At 39.4% G+C, this 23,060-nt stretch overlaps 1 protein-coding gene across 1 annotated transcript in view; it reads left to right on the forward strand.

Annotated features, from left to right (window-relative positions):
• The window catches only part of LOC103076417 (neuronal PAS domain-containing protein 3-like), a 279,370-nt gene that overhangs the window by 252,369 nt on the left and 3,941 nt on the right, over nucleotides 1–23,060 (forward strand). The gene's annotated exons all lie outside the window — the stretch shown is intronic.

A 23,060-nucleotide genomic window follows, 5' to 3' on the forward strand; every position in this document is an offset into this window, starting at 1 on the left:
AGAAAGGGAGAGCTTACTCACTGGAACCTGTTGGAATGTATATTAGGTTGTAAACCCGCTTGAGGTCGGTAAACCTGAGTTCAAAGTGGGATAATCTGCCTGCTTGTGTGATATGCAGCAAGTGGGTGTAGGCTTGCAGCTCAAAGATAGTTTGATTCCTTCCTCTAGGGTTGTGATTTTGCCAGAAGGATGTGACAGAAGGTCGTGGGCAAGGATATTTAGGATATTGTTAAGAGAGGGTTTGAAGTGATGAACCAAGCAGTCTCTGCTGAAGGAGAGGGTGAATGAAGATAGGGAACAGGGGAGGGTTGGTCCATGGAACCCAAAGTCATGATGGTTTTCTTCTTTTTATACATTTGGTAAGAACCATCCTCAAGAATAGGTCAAGCTGTATCCACATTCTTAATTAAGAAAATTATTTATATCATGACCTCCTCTCTGTTTATCATGGGAAGTTGGAGATTTGTCACATTTGCAGTGAGTTATGGCAGATTTTTCCTTATCACTCAGTTGTAGGACATTATGCAGGAAAATAAGCCAGAGCCTTTAATTTGGCTTACCTTGACTGCTTTTTGACCTGTTTTATTTTTCTTTATCGACGGACAACACTTTTTACAGGCACGATTGTATAGGCCTTGCACAAATCTTGGAAAGTCATATGTGTAATATAAAGTGGAAGACTGCCTTTTATCCAGCTGGATTTATCCTTTCCTTTGCCTAACAGCGAGAGAGGTGTAATTTCCTAATGCAGTTGATAACTTGAAAGATTTTAACATTTTATTTTTTTATGAAAACAATCTCCTAAGAGCTAAGGAAGAGTCATTGTTTGGGAAGATGGTGTTCTTCTTTATCTGTATGCAAAGCAGCTGCTGTGCATCCCAGCTGTGGCCACATCCAACCTTGAGCCCATTTCTCTCTGCCACTTGCCATGTTCCTCCCTGGGCTGTCCTAAAAAAGTACAAACCCACCGTACGAATCTGAATCGCAAATAATTAGGCACATGTTTCCTGCTGCAAACATCATAAAGTAAATTCCATAACCAGGAAGGCGTTACCTCTATGCTGTGCCATGTTTTGGAACATCCACTGTTGACTTTTTGCCCTCCGCACAGCATTTAGTGCAGGAGCATCACCCTCTCCGTGAGTGTGACTAAGGGGAAGTCAGCTGCCAGGCTCTAGACATTCATGATATGAGTAGAGCACAATGAGACTCTGTTCCTAAGGAACTTTGAATCTGCTTCCAAGAGAAAAGAGCCAAGTACTTTGAAAGTCAATAAAATTGTTGGAATATAAGTTCCATAAAAACAAAGATTTTGCTGATTTCGTTCCCTGCCGTATTCCCAGCGCTCAGAACAAGGCCTGGCACATATTGGCACTTAATAAATATTTGTTGAATGGATAGTGACTCTTTGAAGATCGATATTCTTCTGTAAATTTTGGTGTCTGTTAACAAAATAGGTCTTATTTTTTGGTAGTTATGTTAATGAAGGAGACCACCACAGGGAATGGAAAAAAAACCACACGGTACATTCATTTACGTATTTCATTTATAGCAACTGTGATTATTCAGAGTTTATCATTGGAGAACCTGTGGGCTCAGCTCCAATGCATGACAACTTGGATTCTATCCCAAGCCTTCCAGAGAGGCTTTCATTCCATGGAGAGATAGCCCTGCCGGAGGACACTGGAGAGGAAGGGCCATGAGTCGATCAAGTGCATGGATGTTGAAGTTAGTTAGACCTGGCTTCAGTTCCCACATTCCCTACTTGCTAGCTGTGTGAGCATGGACACAGTTTTTACCTTCTCTAAATTTTAGTGTCCTTCATCTGTAAAACAAGGATAATAATAATATCCATCTCTCAGGATTATTGGAATTGAATGAAATATTACATGCAAAGTACTTAGCACAGTGCCTGGCACGTAGTAAGTACTTGATAAACGTTAGCTGTTACTATCAGCTATAGTTATGAATTTATGAATTATGCCTATGAATTTGTTTATAGATTATATAAGTCCCAATATATGTTTGCTGTTGCTAAATTCAAATAAAGTAGTGTAAAGTTACAAGATTGCTAATGCGGAACATGAATGTTCATTATAGATTAAAATATGAAGATCTCACTTCCTCTAGCAATTTGTTTAATCTAGTTAATTAGGAAATTCTTTCATGAAAAAATGACACATTCCCATTTTAGGTGAGTGTGTACGGGTGTTTAGAGTGCCATTGAGCGCTAGGCCAATCCTTAGACTGTTGGTGGACTTCCCACCACTTGTAAACATAAACCATGCTATCAGTAGGAAGAAATGGCCTTTTTTAAAAAAATCCCCTTGTCATTGTCATTCTCATTGACTCATACTAGATGACCAGTCTTCTTTTTCAGGCTTTATAATTTTCTTCACTATTTTTATTTATTAAGGTCAATCAGTTGCCACACAGGAAATCCTAGCTCTCCAGTATAGTACAGTCAGCTTTGTAGGTTGCTTTTTCCACGTTTTGATAGGGACACCAGCAAAACTAGAGACTATTTGGAGAAAGGAAACCAAGATGATAAGGAACTTGGCAATCATGTTCTTTGATGAATGTTGAAGAAACTACAGAGGCTTGAGCTAGAGAGGAAAAGAATAAAATGACTTACTAGGAACATGAAAATTATTCCCAGATATTTGTAAGGATATCATGTAGAAGAGGACAAAAATGGTGTCTTTGTATTTACAGAGGGAGGATGAAAAATAAATAGGTAGACGTTAAATGGTGCCCAGCTTTGGTAAGCATTAGTTAAAGGAACCAGCATCTGTAAAGTACGTCATGATGTTCTCAGGCACCGTTCAGCTAACTCTCTTCCCCAAGATATAATGTAGCTGCCTAGGGGTAGAGTCAAAATCCACCTTTTACAACTTCAAATTCAGGTTGTTGTTGTTGTTTAATCCTACGATATTTCTTTGCTCCTCATGAAGTTTAGTTCAGTGGGTTAGAGACTTGTACTGTTGAGAACAAGTCCAGGGTTCCAATTTTCTATAAGGCAAATTCGTTTTATTCAGTTCTACGATGACACTTGACACCCTGTCCTTAGCCATCTAGCATCCAGCTGATGCTTTTGATTCAAACAGGAGACAGAGTATGTATGGAACTCTCACCATTAATAAAAGAAACATTTAAAAGATATTTCCTTTAGACCGTGGGTCAGTGATATAATCTTCATATGAGAAGGACAGTATATTAACTTGAGGGTAAGTTGTGACAAGTGTCCCAATAGTACCTTATTAATGAATATCCTCTGATCTCTACATAAGAGCATAAGCAATGAGGAAGTTGAAAGAATGAACTTAAATAAATGGGACTAAAAAGATGCATTTTGAAAGTTTGGTTGTGATGATGATGATTTGTGCCACCCAGCTATCCCCTACTCCAGGGAATTTGTTCTTGGAAATTGTTTCTTTTTCCATGTTTTTATGCAGAAAGTTGTGAAGCTAAAATTTTCTTCCCTATTGTAGATGCCCATCATGGCTGAACCAAGAGTCTGAGGGCTCAGGATTCTCTGAAGGGCAACAGCTCATCCGGTCAACTCAATGCGGGTGTGAGCCCTTCATCATTTAGATATAGGGGAGTGTTGCCGGTGTCATTGATGGAGCTGTTGGTTTAGAAAATTGCAGCATAATCTGCATGGGTATCCTGAAAACCCCACACATAAATTTTCCAAAGAAATGAGACTTTATTAAGATTGTAAAATAAGGGGCCCTGGCCGTAGCTCTTACATGCTGGCTGAGCAGCTCAGGGTCGAGCTTCAATGGTACGGGACTAAAATCAGACCCTGGCTCTCGCCTCTATTTTCTTTTTTCTCCCTCCTTCCTTCTCTCCCTCCCTTCTTCCTTTTTTTTTTTTTTTTTTTTTGAAAGAAAAGAGCTAGCTATTTTCTAGGAGTAAAGGATAAACTGGTAGGTTATACTTGTCTGTGATTTGCTGACGGTCACACGGAACACTTCCTGAGTGTTTGACTCACTGTTCATGTAGACCCCACTCTAGGATTTGTTCACATTCTTCAGAGCCCTGGAGCCCTGAGCAGAGCCCATGTGATGGCACAATTCCAGCAGTATTCTTCCTTCTCCCCTCTCCCACCACACTCCCACTCCCGGGAGGTCTGCACTGTGACAAGACAACCCTTCCTAGCCCAGTGGATTGAAAGCACCGATTCACTGACACTTTGAGATTATTCCAGAAACGTAAGTCAGGCAGCAGAATTGGCACCAGGTTTCCACAGACACTGAGGTGAATGCTCAGGGAAGGTTGTAGACTTACATTTGATTTCTACATCCATCTTCTCCCTGCAAATTAAGTTATTAATTTTCCCACATGCCTTCTTGTTTAATGAGAAGAGTGGTGGCCTTTATCTGTGCATGTGTGCAAACAAAACATCACAGCAGGGGCTCCTGAACTGCCCAGGCAAGCTGAGGGGTTAAGCAGTCAGATGTAACTGTCTTGGTACAGTTGTGTCATTTGAAAAACTCTGGCTGGCTGTTGGCATCATATGGAAGGACGCAGGCTCCAAAGCACCTCCCCACACACGTATTCAAAGATGAAAGCTCCTTTTACAAATACAAAAGAAAGATCAAAAGAGGGAAAAATAGTAGCATTTAAAAATGCACATGTGAAATGCAAAATTATGATATGATTGTTTTTCCAGGTTCCATTAGAGTGGTGCTATTTTCTGAGATGGTACAGTGTTGGTTGATTACTTTTCCATAAAATAATGGATAATTTGACTAAAAACAAAACAACAAAAAAACCCCACATGTGTCTGCATAGACTGTTTATTATGAGTTATTTAAACATTTTTTTGCATGTCAGTTTTTGTTTATTGAAGGGCCATTAAATATATGTTGTATTTGTTCATGGATTTGAGTATTGGACTTGCTACCAACCAGCTCTAGAGCAATGTGATTCCCATATCCTGATTCTAGAGTGTCAGGTTTATGGCTCTGTGACACAGGACAAATTCCACTTTAGTGATTACAAAAGATTTTAGGTTATTATTTTAAAGATTTGTTAACACTTGCTTTTGTTTTATAAATGTCAATATTTTCTTTGGGGATCTAAAGTTCACCTTAACAAGTGCCAGGGATGTATCCATTTATTAAAAGTAAATGCAAACTTTAAGGTTGTGCTTAATAGAGTCAAGTTTGGTGAATCTTTATGATAAGTTCGAAGCTATCTATAACTCCCAGATTAAGAACTTGATGATCTCTTTGTGCCCTCATGCTGCCCCCCACCTTTTAGTTATTCCAAAGAAAAAAATAAAATTTTCAGAGTTGTTACATAATCTAGCCTCCCCTCTTTTAAAAATGAAATCATTCAGCAGTCCGTGTGAAAAGTACTGATCAGTCTCATCACTGTAACGTTTTATATATCACTCACTCATGCACAATATGATATATAATGTATCATATCACTTTATTTTTGAAAATACATAGTTATTTCGTTAAAAATTAAGAGAAAGTCATTATTACGTAAAGAGAAAATTATTTGTCTAACTGAAATATATCTAAATAGTTTATAAAGGAAAAATATCTGCAGAACTCTCTATCCCCTCCATTGGGGGAAAGGGGACACGACACTTTTTCGTTGAAAATTGTATTTTCTAAGAAAAAAGTAAAGTTTTTACAGTTTTTTTTTTTTTTTTTTTTTTTTTACAATATATTCCTTTCAGGAAAAAAAATGGTTCCCCTTTAATAAAATATTTCTGTATATTTGATTTGCATTGCTATATAAATGTAATTAAAGGTACATCTATACAACTTGTGGACACGTATTAGTTGATTTTGCTTGCATTTCATTGAAGACTATCTGGTCTTAATCACGTATTTTCATAGGACAAGTATCATGAAAATCTCATACTTATTCATTTATAAATACATGAAATAACAATCTCTAGAAAAATTGATTGTAAACCATTGGCTAGTTTGGAATAGACCTTTGCTAAGCTCAATATAGTTTATTAAAAGTACCATGTTGGCTCCAGTTTGAATGGCAGCCTCATTTTTCACATTCTGTTTCAAAGGAGCCCTCTGCTGGACAGCTCTGCGTGACATCATGAGCACACACATATTTTACATATGATTTATAGGCTACAGCTAATATAATCCCAAAGCCATTTGTGATTGAAACTCTATCTTTGCAGACTGAAACATCACTGAAACCTGTTTTGTCATCATTTTTTCATATTTAATGAACATGCAATTGTCTAAAAATAAAATGATCATCCTTAAAGTTTACTGTAAATCACTGTACATCAGCATATTCCTACACGTGAGATAATCGTACTAAATTAACATTCATTACCAATAATTTTAGTAATGAATTATTCAGCTGATATGCAATTATCACACACATTTCTAAAGCAATTACTTTATTACATGGGTACTCCATGTCATTGATTTTACTTGTCTGTATTGCATATGTAAATGTAAGAAATCTTTGCATTTACCACACTTTCAAAGGCAGAGGGTTCTTTCATGTTGTTCAGTGTCACAGGGTTGTGAGCATATACAGCTAGCATTACAGACATTTTAAGAAACATGCTTGGGCTTCCCTGGTGGCGCAGTGGTTGAGAGTCCGCCTGCCGCTGCAGGGGACACGGGTTCGTGCCCCGGTCCGGGAAGATCCCACATGCCGCGGAGCAGCTGGGCCCGTGAGCCATGGCCGCTGAGCCTGCGCGTCCGGAGCCTGTGCTCTGTAACGGGAGAGGCCACAACAGTGAGAGGCCCGCGTACCACAAAAAAAAGAAAAGAAAAGAAAAGAAAAGAAACATGCTGTGTCAGAAAATTGCTGTGTTAAAATCAGGCAAAATAATAACAAACGAAAAAAAAACCCAAAAAACTACACCATGAAGTTATAGGAATGGAATATTTTTCTGGGTAGTGTTTCTCAGTAGGTTCGTACTATCATTGATTATATTCTAAAAGTTCCTATTAGTCAAGAAAAGGATAAAAATTCACCTTATAGTTCTATCTGCATTTAGCCTCAGAGTTAAGACAGCATATGGAAACTGCATAGCATAGTGAAACAAATATAATCTTTGAAATTAGACTGAGTTCAAATCCAGCCTCTGTGACCCTGAATTATTTAACCTCATCTTTAGAAAAGAAAAAGTGAGATGAACTCAAGAGTGCTGTGGTAAGGATTAATGCCATAATATATATAAAGTGCCTAGCACGGCATCCAGATAATTGTGAGCCATGGTGCTGGAATGTTCTCTGTACATTTGGAGGCAACTACTAGATTTCTTTGGGCAGGTGTATGTTAATTTGTTATCAAGTAGCAGCTGAGATAGAGCCCCGTATTGTTGGACTTCATTTATATGTAGCAAAATCAGTTTAGTGAAATAGACGTCATGAATAGTATGATAATAGTTTTAGGCAATATCTTAACTTGCAGACTTTAGAGTTAGACGCAATTCTAAGTCAAAAGCCTGAAATCAGGCTTTTTTCCGAAAAAACCTAACCAACAGGAGCCATAAGTTTATATTTAACGCAGGCATATCTTTAAAAAATAATGTTCGAAATGAAAAGAACTAGTTGTTTTGGAACAGTTTAGCAAAACACAGTTATCAAATTTCCATGGTTAAGAATGTAATAGAAATGAAGAATGGCATGATCTGAGAAGGTATTGTTAGGTCACCCCTCACTTGCTCTGTCTCTCTTAGTTTATTCACCCATTAAAATTCACATTGCACCAAGTTGCTTCTTCCTTTTGAACACGGTTTAAGAAAATATATATATAGCTTTTCAGTAGTTTATATATTTTTCACAGAAATGTAAACAAGTACCCAGAATATAATATGAGTTGAATGGATTTTGTTTGAATGAATAAAAGAACAAACAAATGGATCATTCATTCTCCTAGCAGCTGACTTTAAAATATTCTTTGGTAGATGATGAAACAAGCCAGACTCTCACTGAGAGGAAAACTTTGTCAATACAGAGCCATTGACTCAGATCATTTGGTCACTTTTTTTTTTTTTTTTTTTTGAACCTCTGTACATTGAAGCAACCAAAATGTTTTCAAGGCCAAAAAAATGAGGGGAAATGGACTCACCTACTGATTGAAATGTTTAATTCAGTGATCTAATATCTCATGTTTCTGCAAAAGTTACAAGTCCAATATGAACAGAAACATGTTAATTCTTAATTTATTAAAAAGCATTTATTAAATACCCAATAATGTATCTAGTACTCTGTTGGATGCTCTCAGGACTACAGTGAAGAATAAGACTCATTGTTTGCCTTGAAGGAGCTTACAGTCTATGGGGGGAAATATAAATTACTGTGGTTAACAAGTTCCAGGTGGTTTGGGCCAGACCATTGTTGGGTTGTTGTCAGCCTGGGAGGCTTCATGGAAGTTGTAGATCTGTAATCAGACCTAGAAGTTTTAAGCATTAGGAATTTATTAGATGGGCACATTATATTTACAAATGGTTATGCTTGTGGGATCTACAAAATATTTCTCCACTGTGAAATCCATCAACCATAACCCATTAGCTATTGTCCGTGGATCAGATGGCAAACTGCACTCTGTATCAAAGTGCAGGCAAAGGGCAAAACCCGGTCAAACAAGATTTGGCAAAAAGGGCTTCCCTGGTGGCGCAGTGGTTGAGAGTCCGCCTGCCGATGCAGGGGACACGGGTTCACGCCCCGGTCCGAGAAGATCCCACGTGCCGCGGAGCGGCTGGGCCCGTGGGCCATGGCCGCTGAGCCTGCACATTCGGAGCCGGTGCTCCGCAGCGGGAGAGGCCACGACAGTGAGAGGCCCGCGTACCGCAAAAAAAATATAGATTTGGTAAAAAGCCTTACGTTTGATGAGCTTGGCTAGCATTACATACATTGTTTGGGATATTTTTATAAACTTTAAAAATTTTAATAAACTATCCTGTGTAAAAATAATGTTACTATCATTTTCGTTTTCTGTTCCAAGATGTTCTGGGATCATCCTGTACATACAACCCAAATTTAAGCATTTAAGATTTTATGAAGTCCTATCTTTGAAACTTCTCTCTAAGAAGATGCATTAATTTTTCATACATTTTAATCATTCCTTACCTAAATATATTAAGTATAATCATACAATTCTGGATTTTATCTCACATAGAATGCTTGAATTATTTCAACACCCTTGTGTTAAGGTTATCAGATTTTGTCTTAATATAGTGCCCATATGCTTCTAACTTCTAGGCAATGGCTTAGGCCCTGGGAGAACATAAGTTGGATTTCTTTACCAAGGGTGGAGGTAGGTAAATGAACATGATTTAAAAAGAGCGTGAGTGGTTTTATTAACAAACATGCTAAAACTTACCTGCCCCAATGTGTCCTGTTCCTTTCTATATATATAATGTTATAATCGCCAGGGTGTACAGTGTTATAGTTACTTGTGTCATGACTATCTTCATCATCATGATACATTTCCATTAACAATTTATATAGAACACACCCTAATCCACCACCTCTATGCACACAGAAGTGTCCCTGGGACCTCACAGCTGTTACAGGGTGGCCTCATCAGGGGCCGCTGTGTCTGAGAGAGGCTGCTGGTGTCCCACTACAGTGATTCCACAAAAGCACCGACCAGTCTCACAGGAGGGGGCAGGTACGTTTATAGGACCAGGTACCCTTGGCTCATTTCTCTGCAGTTATCAAGTGTCAGTATGCCTGGAGTTGAGTCTTCTCAGTCAGGGAACAGGAGGGGTGGAAAGAAAGCATGAAGAACAGGTGATTTAGAGAGATGACTCCCTTCCTGTACGCGTAGAGTACCATTGCGCTAATGAGTCCCCTACTGACTAGTAGATGCATATGCAACTGTTATCTCTGTAATAGGACAAACTGAAGTACACGTGAGCTTCAGTAAGAGCTGTAGTAGATATGTGGAGTTGTTTTTTAAAAAAATCCATAATAGCTAAGTAAAGGGATCAAGGGTAAAAGGTGGTATATTTCAACATACCTTTATACCTTTTGAAGTCGATAAATCTTGGACATATGAACTGCTTATTTGAGTGATTGTGACATGTACACATCAGTGTGATGCATCACAGAAACATTCACTAAGACCACAGAAAGTTCCTCCCTGAAAATTCCGCCCAAATCTATTGTCTTCATCTTCTTTCATTCTGTTTAAGATCCTGGAAAAGAAACTGCTGTTTTTATAAAGCAGTGTTTCAAATGCTGCCTACCTTTCTCTATCCATGTTCCTGAAAGGTCAGTGCATGTATTTAAATTTCTTCCGAATATCCAAGCATTGTCGCCTACTTTCATCCAATTTACAGCCTATTTTGTCAGTGTAAACAATTAATTTTCCTGAATAAATGTGTATATTTGGTCCAGATACCCTTGAGGCTCTTAGGCTCAATTCACATGCATACGTGGAAACTGTTCCACTAACTTGAAACTAGTTAGAATCTGAGAAACCAAGGACCTTGACTTTTCTAATTAGAAAAAACAGCTACTCTTCCTTATTGACATTCTAGCTGCTGTGCCCTGATTTTCTATTCTGATAGTCTCGTTTTGAGGCTACCTATGGCCAACGCTGCCCTTACAGCTTTCCTTCCTCGTGGGCTTTTGAAAGGCTTGTGTAAAATCATCCAGTGAGAAGGAACATATTCACCGAGTTAACAGCCTCTAGTGGTGGCCACTGCTTGAGCCAGGAGGCTGCAATCCCTCTGGAGCACAAAGGAGGCCCAGGAGTTAGATGGTGGATTGTTTGTTGTTGCTGATTGTTTATTTCTAGAAGTCAAAGCTGTATTAGAAGACATGATCAGTTTCTGTTTTGTTTTGTCTTGTCTTCTAATTAGTGGATCTCATTAGCAATCTAATCAGGGAATTGGTTTTGAAAATTGACAGGCACAGTGACCCCAAATGTGGATCCCTAGTGCAGAGTAGAACCAATTTTTCCAAGCTTGCCTGCTTGGAGAGGAGAAAACAGTGCTGGGAAGTTACCTGTTACGTCTGTGGCCATAGAGAACGTCAGGTTAAGAAGGATGTGACTTACAGTTGAAACCCTTGGTCCCTAAGCTTTTATCCACTTAATAGTTTTCCACCATCTGGATTCCACAGTAGAGTATTCAAGGAATCCAACTGACTGTCCCAGATAGAGTGGCCTTTAATCTTCTCACAAGATGGATAAAGAGAGGGAGAGCCCCTTACTGTACTGGAATAAACAGTCCTTCCTTTTGAAAGGACAGCCACTTTGGGATGGAGCTGAGTTGAAGAATGGAAGAGAAAGTGGCATAATTTGACTTTGACCTTAACTATCCAATGATTCAAATATTTTATATACTTACAGCAACACAGCTAAAGTGAAATTGGACATTATGCCCCAGTTCATTCAGAGACTTGGAGAGGTAAGGGCCCTAGCCAGAGGCTTGCATGTCACAACTGCGGGTAGAGCAGGGAAGAGCACGTGTTCAGGGACCAAGAGAATTTGCCAGACCCTGGCCAAACTCTTCATACATCTCAGTGTAGCCTATTTCTCTCCCCTTATTTCCCAACATATTGCCAGCATTGTCTTTTAGAGTTGTTGTTAAAGTGTGCAACATTTAAATTTGCCAGTAATTTTATAATGAAGATGTGAAGGGGGGAAACTAAGCTAGAAGGCACTGAAGTGCTGAAAACACACTGTAGCACATTTGGGAAATAATATGTGTATGTCAGTCAATGAAGATAGAAATTGTCGTGATTTTTAAAAAACGTAACTGATAATGTGATTTCATGTGAAATTTTTTGATGGCTACTGAGCATAAAAAGCATAAATGCTAATGTGATTTCATGTGAAATTGCTGCTGGTTTCTGAGCATAAGAAAGGTGACAGGCACTATAGTGGGACAGATCACACTCTGACCCCATTTTTACTGTTTAGTAAAACAAAGCTGTGCATGTAAGCAGTTTTTCTATAGTTAAGAGAAAGAAGACTGTAAAAGTGGCAGGAAAATGTCACGGAAGGAGGAGCTACTGCCGAGGCATACCTTTCCTGGTAGGGTGCAGGAAGCAGAGGAGAGGGAGAATGCATCATAGCAAGATTTCCAATAGTTAACAGTAGTATGTTACAGTGGAGGCTGAACTGCAAGGCTGTACCAGGGACAAGAGGAGTACTGCAGGGTTATAGGAGAGTTGCTCAAAAAGGAAAAGAAGTCTTCTGCATGATGCTGGGACATTTACCAATCTGGATTCTTGTGTTATTAATGACTCAGTGGGAGTATCGTATTAGCAATGACTTCACCAGCTTGGGGACAGGCATCCAGAATCTATGCTCAGCATCACTGCGTTATCCTGCCTCTAACTTGTACTAATAAAGACATGGTATAATCTTTCACCATCAGTTTTATTTTCAAGACAAAATATAAAAACAAACAAACCAAAAAACATTCCCACAATGTGTAAAAATGTTCCACATTGGCTCATAGATAACAAAGCCAAAATGAAAGGGGTGGCCACACCTAAAGTAAATACTTTTGTTTTTGCTTCTGTTTTGGCTTCTCCAATAAGCAACAGATCTTAGCCTGCTGTGGGCTGTTAGTAACATTCCTATTTGATTAAAATTCTTGATGAATTTCTACATAGAGCTTCTATGTAGCTCTATGGTGCTAAGGTTGGAAAAGTGCAAAATATGCAGGAATTCAATATTTGCAGTTGTTCAAGTTCCAAATTTAACCCAAATTAAGAAAGCAATAAGTAATATCATCTTAGGAAAATAGTTCCTTTTCTTCAAATAAATCAAAGCGTTTCACAAAAACAGGTTTTTCTAACACATTTGAACTATAGCCTTTGTGAAGTAAAAAGGGTATTTGTACGCAGTATTTATTCTATGTGGTGGCTAAGAAAGCTACTATAGAAAGAGACTAAGGCTGTGCCTGCATAAGCTATAGAAAGAAAGGAAACATTCACTTTTGTGTACATTGAGATATTGAATACTCCTCCCACTGGCAAAATATGTGGTTTGCCTAGATAAACAGTTGTATAAGTGGTTATACCTTAAAATTCATTGTGATGAACACAGAGAAAAAAGGCATGAGTCCCACTTCCCTAGGCTGAGATAGCATTTTCTTCACCCTGGTGGTGATGTGGGACGTGAAGGTGACTGAGGAACCTCAGAGTCCATTTTCCACCTGAAACCATGGCCATCTCCATGCCCAATCCATGAGTCTTAAGGAGGAAACAGTACTGAAAAATGAGAATTCTAATTAAAAAAAAAAACTTCTAGCATTCCTTCAAATAATAAATTAGACCATTTAAAAAAAGTAAAAATCTGCAAGGTTGCCAAATAGTCTGTGATAGAAGGCAAGAGCTAGTCAGTTCTAATGGAAGTTAAATTTGCAAGTCGTTTAGAAGAGGTCAGAAGACACCCAGTGAAAAATGTCCTCAATTTGGCCAATAGCTGTAAAGAAGATAAAAACAGAATGTTTAATTTAGTGTTGTAATTAAGAATTTCTGTGCTGAAAGATCTTTTCACAGTTGAACTCCTCACTCAGGTTCATGAGACCAGCCATTTGTGGAGGCACTAAAGGCCTCAGACAGATAGATTTGTGCACTGCACCCTCAGCTAGGCTTGGTTATGCCAAGCTATGATCTAAAGATGACAGTTAACTTAAGACCATGATGGGAGGAAGAGCCACTGAATATTAAAGCTAGATGGAACCTTTGAAGTCACCTAGCACCTTGTGTTAACAAATGAGAGGTCTGAGAAGAGATCTGACCCTGATTCGGAGCCCTTGTCACTGCCATGCTGCCTTTCTCAGTGATGCTCAGAGGATACTGAGATGGAGGGGCTCCTCTGGGCCAGCTCAGGCTGGTCCACAGGCCCAGGAAGGGAACAGGGGCAGTGACTTCTAGTGTGCATTTCACTGCTCTCCTTCCAGAGAACCCTGAATGCTTTCAGTGAGGTTCCGTGCCACAAAAGATACTGACCAAGTGTCATTCAGGGTAATGCTAAATGATTTTCTTGATATCAGTTCTTTTATAACTTAATAATTAGCTTCATATATTTGTTATAATACCAACTTTTTATTATTATGGTTTGAAAAGTGTTTTTCCCCCCCTAAGGGATAGGAAATATAGAAACTATATCCAAAAAGCACAAATAGTTGTTTCTCTTACAAGTACGTTTTTGGTATTTTTGTTAAGGATGTTTTCCTAGTGTCCGTCCTACAGTAATAACTAAATTAGCAAGTCATATAAACCCTATAGGGCATAGCTTCCTCATCTGTCAAGTTTACGCCATTGGCCCAGAATAGATGCATCCCAGCTCTGATTCTGTAACTGTCCGTTGTACCAGAAGATTGTGGAATTATGCTGGATAGTTGTTCATTTACTTAATTTCTGTGTTTCAGTCCTGGCACTGTTAATTCCTTAAGAGTGAGTTAAAAAAATACATAGTTATGTGGTTATTTCCTGTATACTTTCTGTTGTACAAATAAAAATTAGCATTGTTAAATATATCACCTTTCCTATGTGAATTTCCTAATATGAGATTTCATGGATCGTTTTGTGTAACATTCTTTATCAAGCCAAATTTTGTGGCCAATATTTAAGATAAATTCTAATGTCAAAATGGTAGCCTATAATAGAAAAGAAAGACATAGAATCTTATAGCTGCAGGGAACATCTCAGACTATCTAACATTTCTTTCCAAAGCAAGAACCCCTTTCAGAAGATTTTTCTTTTGGCTGCGTTGGGTCTTCATTGCTGCACGCGGGCTTTCTCTAGTTGTGGCGAGCGGGTGCTACTCTTCATTGCGGCGCGTGGGCTTCTCATTGCAGTGGCTTCTCTTGTTTCAGAGCACGGGCTCTAGGCCCACGGGCTTCAGTAGTTGTGGCACACAGGTTCAGTAGTTGTGGCTTGTGGGCTCTAGAGCACAGGCTCAGTTGTTGTGGTACACAGGCTCAGTTGCTCCGCAGCACGTGGGATCTTCCCGGACTAGGGCTCAAACCCATGTCCCCTGCATTGAGGCGGAGTCTCAACCACTGCATCACCAGGGAAGCCCCAAAATATTCTTGAGAGAAGTCACCTGACCAATGTTCAGATATTTCCAAAGATAGCAAACTTGCTCCCTTCCAAGGCAGCCCATCTTATTATTACCCTACGCTTATTTTTAGAAACATCTTTATATCTTTCACTTTTTGATCCCAGTTTTGCCTTAATATCTCTTTTTTTCTAAGAGCTCTCTTTCGCAAAGTCCCTCCTTATTAGATTCTTTTTGTGATTCTTCATATGGCATAGCTTGCAGATCTCTCAATGTACTGTCTCATACTCTGAAACGACCCAATAGTTTGATGCAGTCCTAGTAAGGCAGAGATGAGAAGGACTCAATCCCCTGAGAATTATAGAAGGTGCTTCAGTTTGCCTGTAAGAACTCTTTTTTTAACTTTCTCTTTACTTTCTTCTTGATAGAGAACCTGGAAACAAAAATAGTAACTTTTCCCTTTCCCCGCTGTGGCAAATCAGCATTATGTAATCTTGCTAAATTAAATGTCCCTGACCCTTTCTGATTTATTGTCTTATACCAAATATTGTGTGTGTGTGTGTGTGTGTGTGTGTGTGTGTGTGTGTCTATTTATTTTGCTGTCTCTAGAAGTTTTTATAAGTCTAGGATTATTCCAGACTCCAGCCTTTCTGACACTTTTCTTTTAGTTCCGTGCCATTTTTTGTAACCTATCCTACTTACTGTATCTTCTTGCTTATTTTATATACCCCTTTAATATCTGCATTAATAAGCCTACGTCCATCTCAGCTATTTTCATTTGTTTTGATGTTTCTCTTTTCTCGCCTTCATGTGGATCATTACAGCAGTACCTCCTCTTTTACAGTCTCCCAGTTACCTTGAGAAATATTCCATTTTAGAATCTCTAGTCATGGGATTATGCCTATCTGTTCATTACATATTTTGAATCTGCGCACCTAAAACTCAGGGTGTGTGACTGAGGAAACTTAGCCTTCCCTTTCTTCATAATAATGACCACAGCATAATGTTACAACTTTTTCTCAGAGTTCTTGCCTACGTTTCGTCAATATTCCTCCCTCATTTTGTCCGGAAGAAAACAAGCAGGAGATGAAAACATGCACAAGTCACATGGATGGTGACAGACAAAATGGGGCACAAGCCCAGGAAGACGAAAGCTTGAGGGAACGTGAAACTGTCCTCAAGTATTTGAAGGACTGACTTGAGGGGAAAAAGGTTAGTTTTAATCTGTGTACTTAGAGGAATTAGAATTAAGACCTCAACTGACTTTAATGTCACTGTAAAGGTAACTCAGTCTAAACTGGCTGAGTATAAAATGACCAGTCTTAGGACAGTCGTGTTGCTGGGAGTGTTCAGTGACTGTCAGGCCAGCACATGGCAGGGTCACCGTAGATGTGGTTCATATGTTGGCCTGGATGACATTTGTGACTCCTTCAACTCTGAGATTATGTGATTTTTATGCTTTAATTTGTTCAAAAGAGATTTGAGGTAACTCTGTGAAAATCAGTGCACATCTATACATCTTCCTTTTCCTTCTGAAAATTGAAATTGCCTATAAGGCAAGAATTTATCAGACGCTGTCCTTTTAGCAGAGTTAATACTCCCAAAAGATAGACCAATACTTGAGGTTTCCTCATCACCTTGTTATCATTTTGCTGCCCCATTGGATAATCTACTTTAGGAAATCATCCTCCCTTATCTCTCGCCTATAATCTTTTCCCCTTGCAATTTCAGTTATTTCTTGCCTAACCCAGATACTCTCCATTGTGTTCCTATCTTCTAGAATCATTGTTTCCTCTAGAATTATGTTTACATTTTTGTTTGTTTTAAGCAGACTATACTACTCCTCCCCAGTTTGTTGGCTGTATTTCTTTTGATCAGTGCATGCCCTCTGTCGCCACTCTGTGTGCATGAGCCGCACCCCACTGAGTCTTGGTTTAACTGTGCCACACTGCTCACTTCTCTATGTTAAAATGTATATTTTTCTTGTTTGTGCTAGTATTTCAGGTTATTGACTATACTTATTAGTATATGTACTCCTAAAGCCATAAGTATTGGGTATAAAACTTCTGTTCTCATATCATCTTTGCCAAAGCATACTGTCTTGTGCAGTTCTCTCTTACTAGAGCATTTTCCCTGGGCTCACCCCAGCTCTGCCACCTGCCTCCAAGTTCCCCTTTAAATGCTCTTGGCCTGTCAAACATAAACTTCCTGTTCTTTATAAGAGTTCCTTCATCTCGGACCAGGAAATCAAAATGTAACCCTGGTATACAATTTTTTTAAAATATATCTTTAATATAAAAGAAATCTATTGACACTGTTCTCCCAGCCAGCTTTCTTGTATCAAGGCATTACTTCAAAGATGCAAATACTCCACCAATACCTCTAGTTTCAGGCCCAGAGCTTTAAAACTCCTACAGGCAAGTTGAAGCCCTTTCTATAATTCTCGTTTATTCTCACTTCAGTCAACAGTAGTGGGTAGGAGTTTGCAGATGCAATGGCATATCTTTTGAAGAACAGTGAACCTCTTGATTAGCCATTGAATCACCAACCCATCAGCCAGTAAAGAGTCACCACTGGACTCACTAGCCCTGTTTCTCTAGAGGCTGTACCAGGAACTCTCCTTGGGCTAATGCCTGGGCCTCCTCTTTGAGCCCAGGATGCTACACTTTTTTTTTTAGAAAATCTGAACTCACCTGTACTGGGCAGTGCTACTTATGGATTTTATGGCTTTAGTGGAATCTAGTTTTCTCTTCTCCTTTTCCTCGATGATAGCTTCAGTTCTCTAATCTTCTGATACTCCATTTGATTCAACATCAGCCCCACTGAAATCTTTTTCTTCCTGTTTGTATCTTGGATTATTTTTTTTCATCTTCTCTCGGAACGCGTCATCCTTTCTAATAAGCTGGAGGATTCATAGATATTCCTTGAAATCTTTCACTTTCCTTACTAGATATTTTTATCTCATTCTTCCCTCAGAGAAGGTGCAGAAAACTTGTCACCAACCTCAGCAGATAATTCTTGTTTCAATTCCACAGTTTCCATTAAATCACCCTTGGGCTCTTGTTAAAAAAACGGATTAATCCTACTCTATTGCCTAATTTCTTTTAGGTTTTATTTTTTTTAATCTATATGATTTTCTGTAAGTTCTAGTCGTGTTTTTATGACTTTAATTATTGAGGATAAAATATATAGGTTTATTCATGTATGATCTGATGAATGTTGAAAAATGGGAGGGAAACTAATGTTCCATGCTCTGATGTTTTCTAATACTAGCTTTACTTGAAGTAAAAGACTATGTTTTAGCCTTATGGTAAGCTCATTAATGCAACTGTATTTGCATGTAGCCGTTCATTGTGTAATGCATCTTACAAATATTTATCAAATAGCAATATGCACCAGATGCTATTCTGAATGATGGGACACACTTCTGAACAAGGCAGGCATCTCTGTTCAAAGGAGCTCACAATCTGTTGAGAGAGAAGTAGACATAATAGCAACCCAGTATGCTGAGCGCTATCCTGTGGGCAAATATAAAGAACAGTGGGGACTCAAAGGACCATCTTAGTTTGCTGGTAAAGATTTGGGGTGTCTTTGTAGAGAAGGATACTTTTAACCTAAACTTTGATGGATAGTTAAGATGTCACATGAGTGAGAGAATTCTACATAAAAGAAATTGCTGTTTCTGCACAAAGGCACAGAAACACAAAAGAAAAGGGGTGTGCTATGAGAGCTGTTAAGTTGTATAGCATGGCTAGATTGTGTGTGTGTGTGTGTGTGTGTGTGTGTGTGTGTGTGTGTGTGTAGGATGTAGGGAGAAAAGTATTGACATAGCGTGAGATGATATTAGACCTCATATGGCATGCTAAGATATTTGGACATTTTATTCTATGCACTGATTTTTTTTTTCCATTTAGAAATGCAATATAATGTAAAGGAGTGCTTGGAGATCAGAAGTAGGGCAACCAAGGTAGAGGCAGTGAAAATGGAGAACAAATGGATTCAAGGGACATTTAGGATGTAGGAGAGACTGGATTTGAAGACTGAGTGGATACGTATGTGATGGAGGAGACAGGCTGACTCTGCTGTGTCTTGCCAGAAACTTGGGTGGTTGGTGGTAAAATGTAATACAGTTGAATCATATAGGAGGTGGCATCACTTAGGGAGGGGAGGGGAAGATGATTAATTCAATTGGGGAGATAGAGTTTGAAGTGTTAGTAGGACATTCAGATAAAGATATACCTGATTAGGGTCTGAACCTTAGGAGACTTAAAGATTTGGAGACCATCTGGTTGTGTGTCAGTTACAGTAAACGTCATGGGTTTGGGTAAAATCATCCAAGAACACGTGAAGTTTGAAGAGAAGGGAATCAAGGACCCAGAACCCTAGGGAATTCCATAATTTAAGAGGAAAAGTGATTCTGTCTCTTTGGGATAAAGAGAAAGAATAGAATACGAATCTTGAAGGGAGCAGTGAAGATTTAGAATACCAATTGGAAAAGAAGCTTACAAAGTCCATATAAAAAGTTTGCTGAGAACAAAAGTGGTGCTGAGAGCCCAACGAAGTTTTGATAGCATAGATTTTGTGTCTCGCTTTATGCAATGGGCTGTTCTCCTTGATACACAATGCTGCAGTTGTTCTTACCAACTTAATTATGTTTCTGACTACCATTGTTCCTAGCTGGCAAGATCACTTTAAATTAAGACTACCGGGCTTCCCTGGTGGCACAGTGGTTGAGAGTCCGCCTGCCGATGCAGGGGACACGAGTTCGTGTCCAGGTCAGGGAAGAGCCCACATGCCACGGAGCGGTCGGGCCCGTGAGCCATGGCCACTGAGCCTGCGCGTCCGGAACCTCTGTGCTCCACAACGGGAGACGCCACAGCAGTGAGAGGCCTGCGTACCGCAAAAAAAAAAAAAAAAAAAAAAAAAAAAAGAGAAACTATCCGGCAAGGGGGAATCGCATTTACACTTAAATTTTGGTGATCTGCAGTCATAATGAGGATCATCTCTCTGCCACCATCTGGATCCTTGATGAAAATGTCAAAGAGCCCCTGAGACAAGGAGCAAACACTGCTGAAAACTGCTTTCCCACATCCAAACCTCTGCACAGATGTGCTTGCAAAGTAGCAGGCTAAGCATCTGGCCTGGCTTGGTCAGCACGGCCTCAGAGCGAGCAGGCCCAGATCTCTCAGCACCAGACAGCAGCCAAGTCCAGGGGATGGCCAAAATGATCTTATTAGAAAGAGGAAACTCTGACATTTATGGCCTGTGGAATCAGCAGTGGAAATGAAAAGGCTCTTGGAAGGGCGGAGCAGAAGAATGGAAATGTTTTTTTTTGAAGAAAGAATTTGGGGGTACCCAGGGAGAGCTAACTACCCCAGTGCTGCCCAGGCCTGAAGGAGCAGGCAGAGGGGCTGCTGTCTGCAACATGTCCACAGGAAAGAGACTGCACAACATCTGGACAGGGTGCAGGTTCACGCCAAGGAAAAGGGCTGAGTCTTAGCATGACTGAGTATGCTCAAGTCCCACATGTCATCCCCAACTCCATCCCTACACCCTTTGCTCTCACCCCTGTTCATTCAGGGAGTCTTCTGGGTAGACGGAATAACTTGTATCTTAGCGCAGGGGTCAGCTAACTACACCACAAGGGTCAAACCCACCCCTCTGCCTGTTTTTTATAAATAAAGTTTTATTGGAACACAACCATGCTCGTTCGTGTATTGTCATACTGTCACATAAAATGGCAGAATTAAGTAGTTGTAACAGAGAACCTACTGTCTACGGAGACTAAAATATTTCTGCTCTGGCCCTTTACAGAAGAAGTTTGCTGACCCCCATCTTAGTATGAAGACACCTGAGCTTGAAAAACAGCTGTGCCTAAATTCATTTTATGTGGTTGAACCACTCTATAGCATAAACCCACACACAGACTCAGACACACACAGGAAACTGAGAATTAAACGGCTAAAAAATGAATTCTAACTCTGAATTACATATTTTTAAATGTTGCATAGACTTTGTTTGGATTACCCTTTTTTTTGCCCAGGCTTCGTCTTAATCTTCCCAAGTGAAATCTGTCCTTTGCTTCATGTTGTCTTGTAACCATATTTCAATAGCACTTAATCAGTGATAAAACTGCTTTGATTTATTCCCAGCTGTGGATATTATTGTTGAAATCTGTGTGAGTGTTTCGACGTGTTATGATTGGAGCAATAGCATTTAAAAGTCCAGAGGCAAGTCAGAAAATTAACAACTGAGTCTTCTGATGCCTAAATTAACTGCACAGACAGCGCTGAGTACAATGAGAAAGTTCTGTAGAAACTTACTCTGCAGTATGTAAAGTGTCGAAATGGCTCACCCATTAAAAGTATTATATCGCAAGGAGCCAAGTTCTCATTGCATATACTCTCCAAAGGCAGTACCAGAATTTTTTAAAGGACAGCTGGCTGCTCTTTTCTTCGGGGACACTTTTCTTCCTGCAACATATAGATTGTTGATGCTCTAGCATCTGACATGACATTTCTCCATTCTGCGGCAAGACTGGGCCCTAGTATGTGCCTTGTGCGCCTTATGATGGGCTCTGCTGATGCATCTAAAGTCATGTTAAAGGAACAAAAGAAAACAGTCTATGTTCATTGCAGAAAACTTAGACTAGAGAAAGTACAAAGAAAAGCAGTGTGACCCATAATCCTAGCAACTAGCAATTTCAGTCCTTTAGAGTATAATTTTCCAAACAATTTTTAAAATTCCTTCATTAATCGTAAAATGAGACAGAAAAAATGTCTGGGTCTGGATATATTTAGCATAATTACATTCCCAATTTTCCAATTCAATATCTGGCACTTTATTTCTTCATGTAAACCTTCCTTAAATGCTGTTTTTATTTCAAGATTGTTTGTAGTTTGAGTTGTACTATATATTAGAATTGGCCATGATATGTTATCATTTGCTCTTTTTTTAAATCTGAATTAATGTAAATTGGAGAGAGAGGTTTTCAGGACATACTTTAATTGTTATTGATCGATTTTACTCAACTCTCTCCGTCCATTGTTTACAAGTATTCTCACATATAGTTAGATGTGGTTAGATAGCATTATTGATCATCACGATTGCAAGATGTTTACTGGACTTGGTGTTTTTTAATATTTAAACTTGAGATACTCTGTTTTCATAAGACAATTATCCTTTGATGTCCTTAGGAACTCTGTAGCTGCTGTAAGCCTTTCTTAGTTGAAATGATGATCTTTGATCACTTTCTAACAGCTGAAAATGATCACATTCTTAGGTTATTTAGTATTACTCCTTTGCTATGGATCAAATTATTTATCTCCCCAACTGGACTGTGAACCCCTTGAGAGTCAAGACCATATTTTATCTCGGGGTTTCTAGTACCTTATCCAGAATTCAGTATCTGGCACGCAAAAAATACATGCTTGATAAATATTTATAGAATAAAGGGGAAATTTCTTGCCCAAGATCATCTATAGTGCCAGAACCCATGTGTCCTCACTTGCCCTGCGGGCCCTCTTATTTTTCTTCTTTTTTTAAAAAATTTATTTATATTTTTTGGCTGCGCCGGGGTCTTCGTTGCACCACGTGGGGTCTTCGTTGAGCCATGCGGGATCTCATTCAGGATCTTTCGTTGCGGCGAGGACTCTTTGTTGTGTTGCACGGGCTTCTCTCTAGTTGTGGCGTGCGGGCTCCAGGGCATGTGGGCTCTGTAGCTGTGGCACACAGGGTCCAGAGCACGTGGGCTCTCTAGTTGAGGCACACGGGCTTAGTTGCCCCGACCAGGGATAGAACCCGCGTACCCCGCATTGGAAGGCAGATTCTTTACCACTGGACCACCAGGGAAGTCCCCTCTTATTTTTCTTTATGTTACACGGTGTAGTATAGTAAGTGGTTAAGAAAGCAGGCTCTTAGTTCAAAGGCCCAGTAAACTTGAAATCTGGGCTTTATTAACCATGTGACCTTGGCCAAATCTATGGACCTCGGTCCCATGATTTGTAAAATAGTGGCAACAATAGAACCTACTGCATAGGATTTTTGAGCATGAAATGAGATGCTGC

Source organism: Lipotes vexillifer, unplaced genomic scaffold (genome assembly GCF_000442215.2).
Source record: "Lipotes vexillifer unplaced genomic scaffold, Lipotes_vexillifer_v1.1 scaffold919, whole genome shotgun sequence".
NCBI classification, from domain to species: domain Eukaryota; kingdom Metazoa; phylum Chordata; class Mammalia; order Artiodactyla; family Lipotidae; genus Lipotes; species Lipotes vexillifer.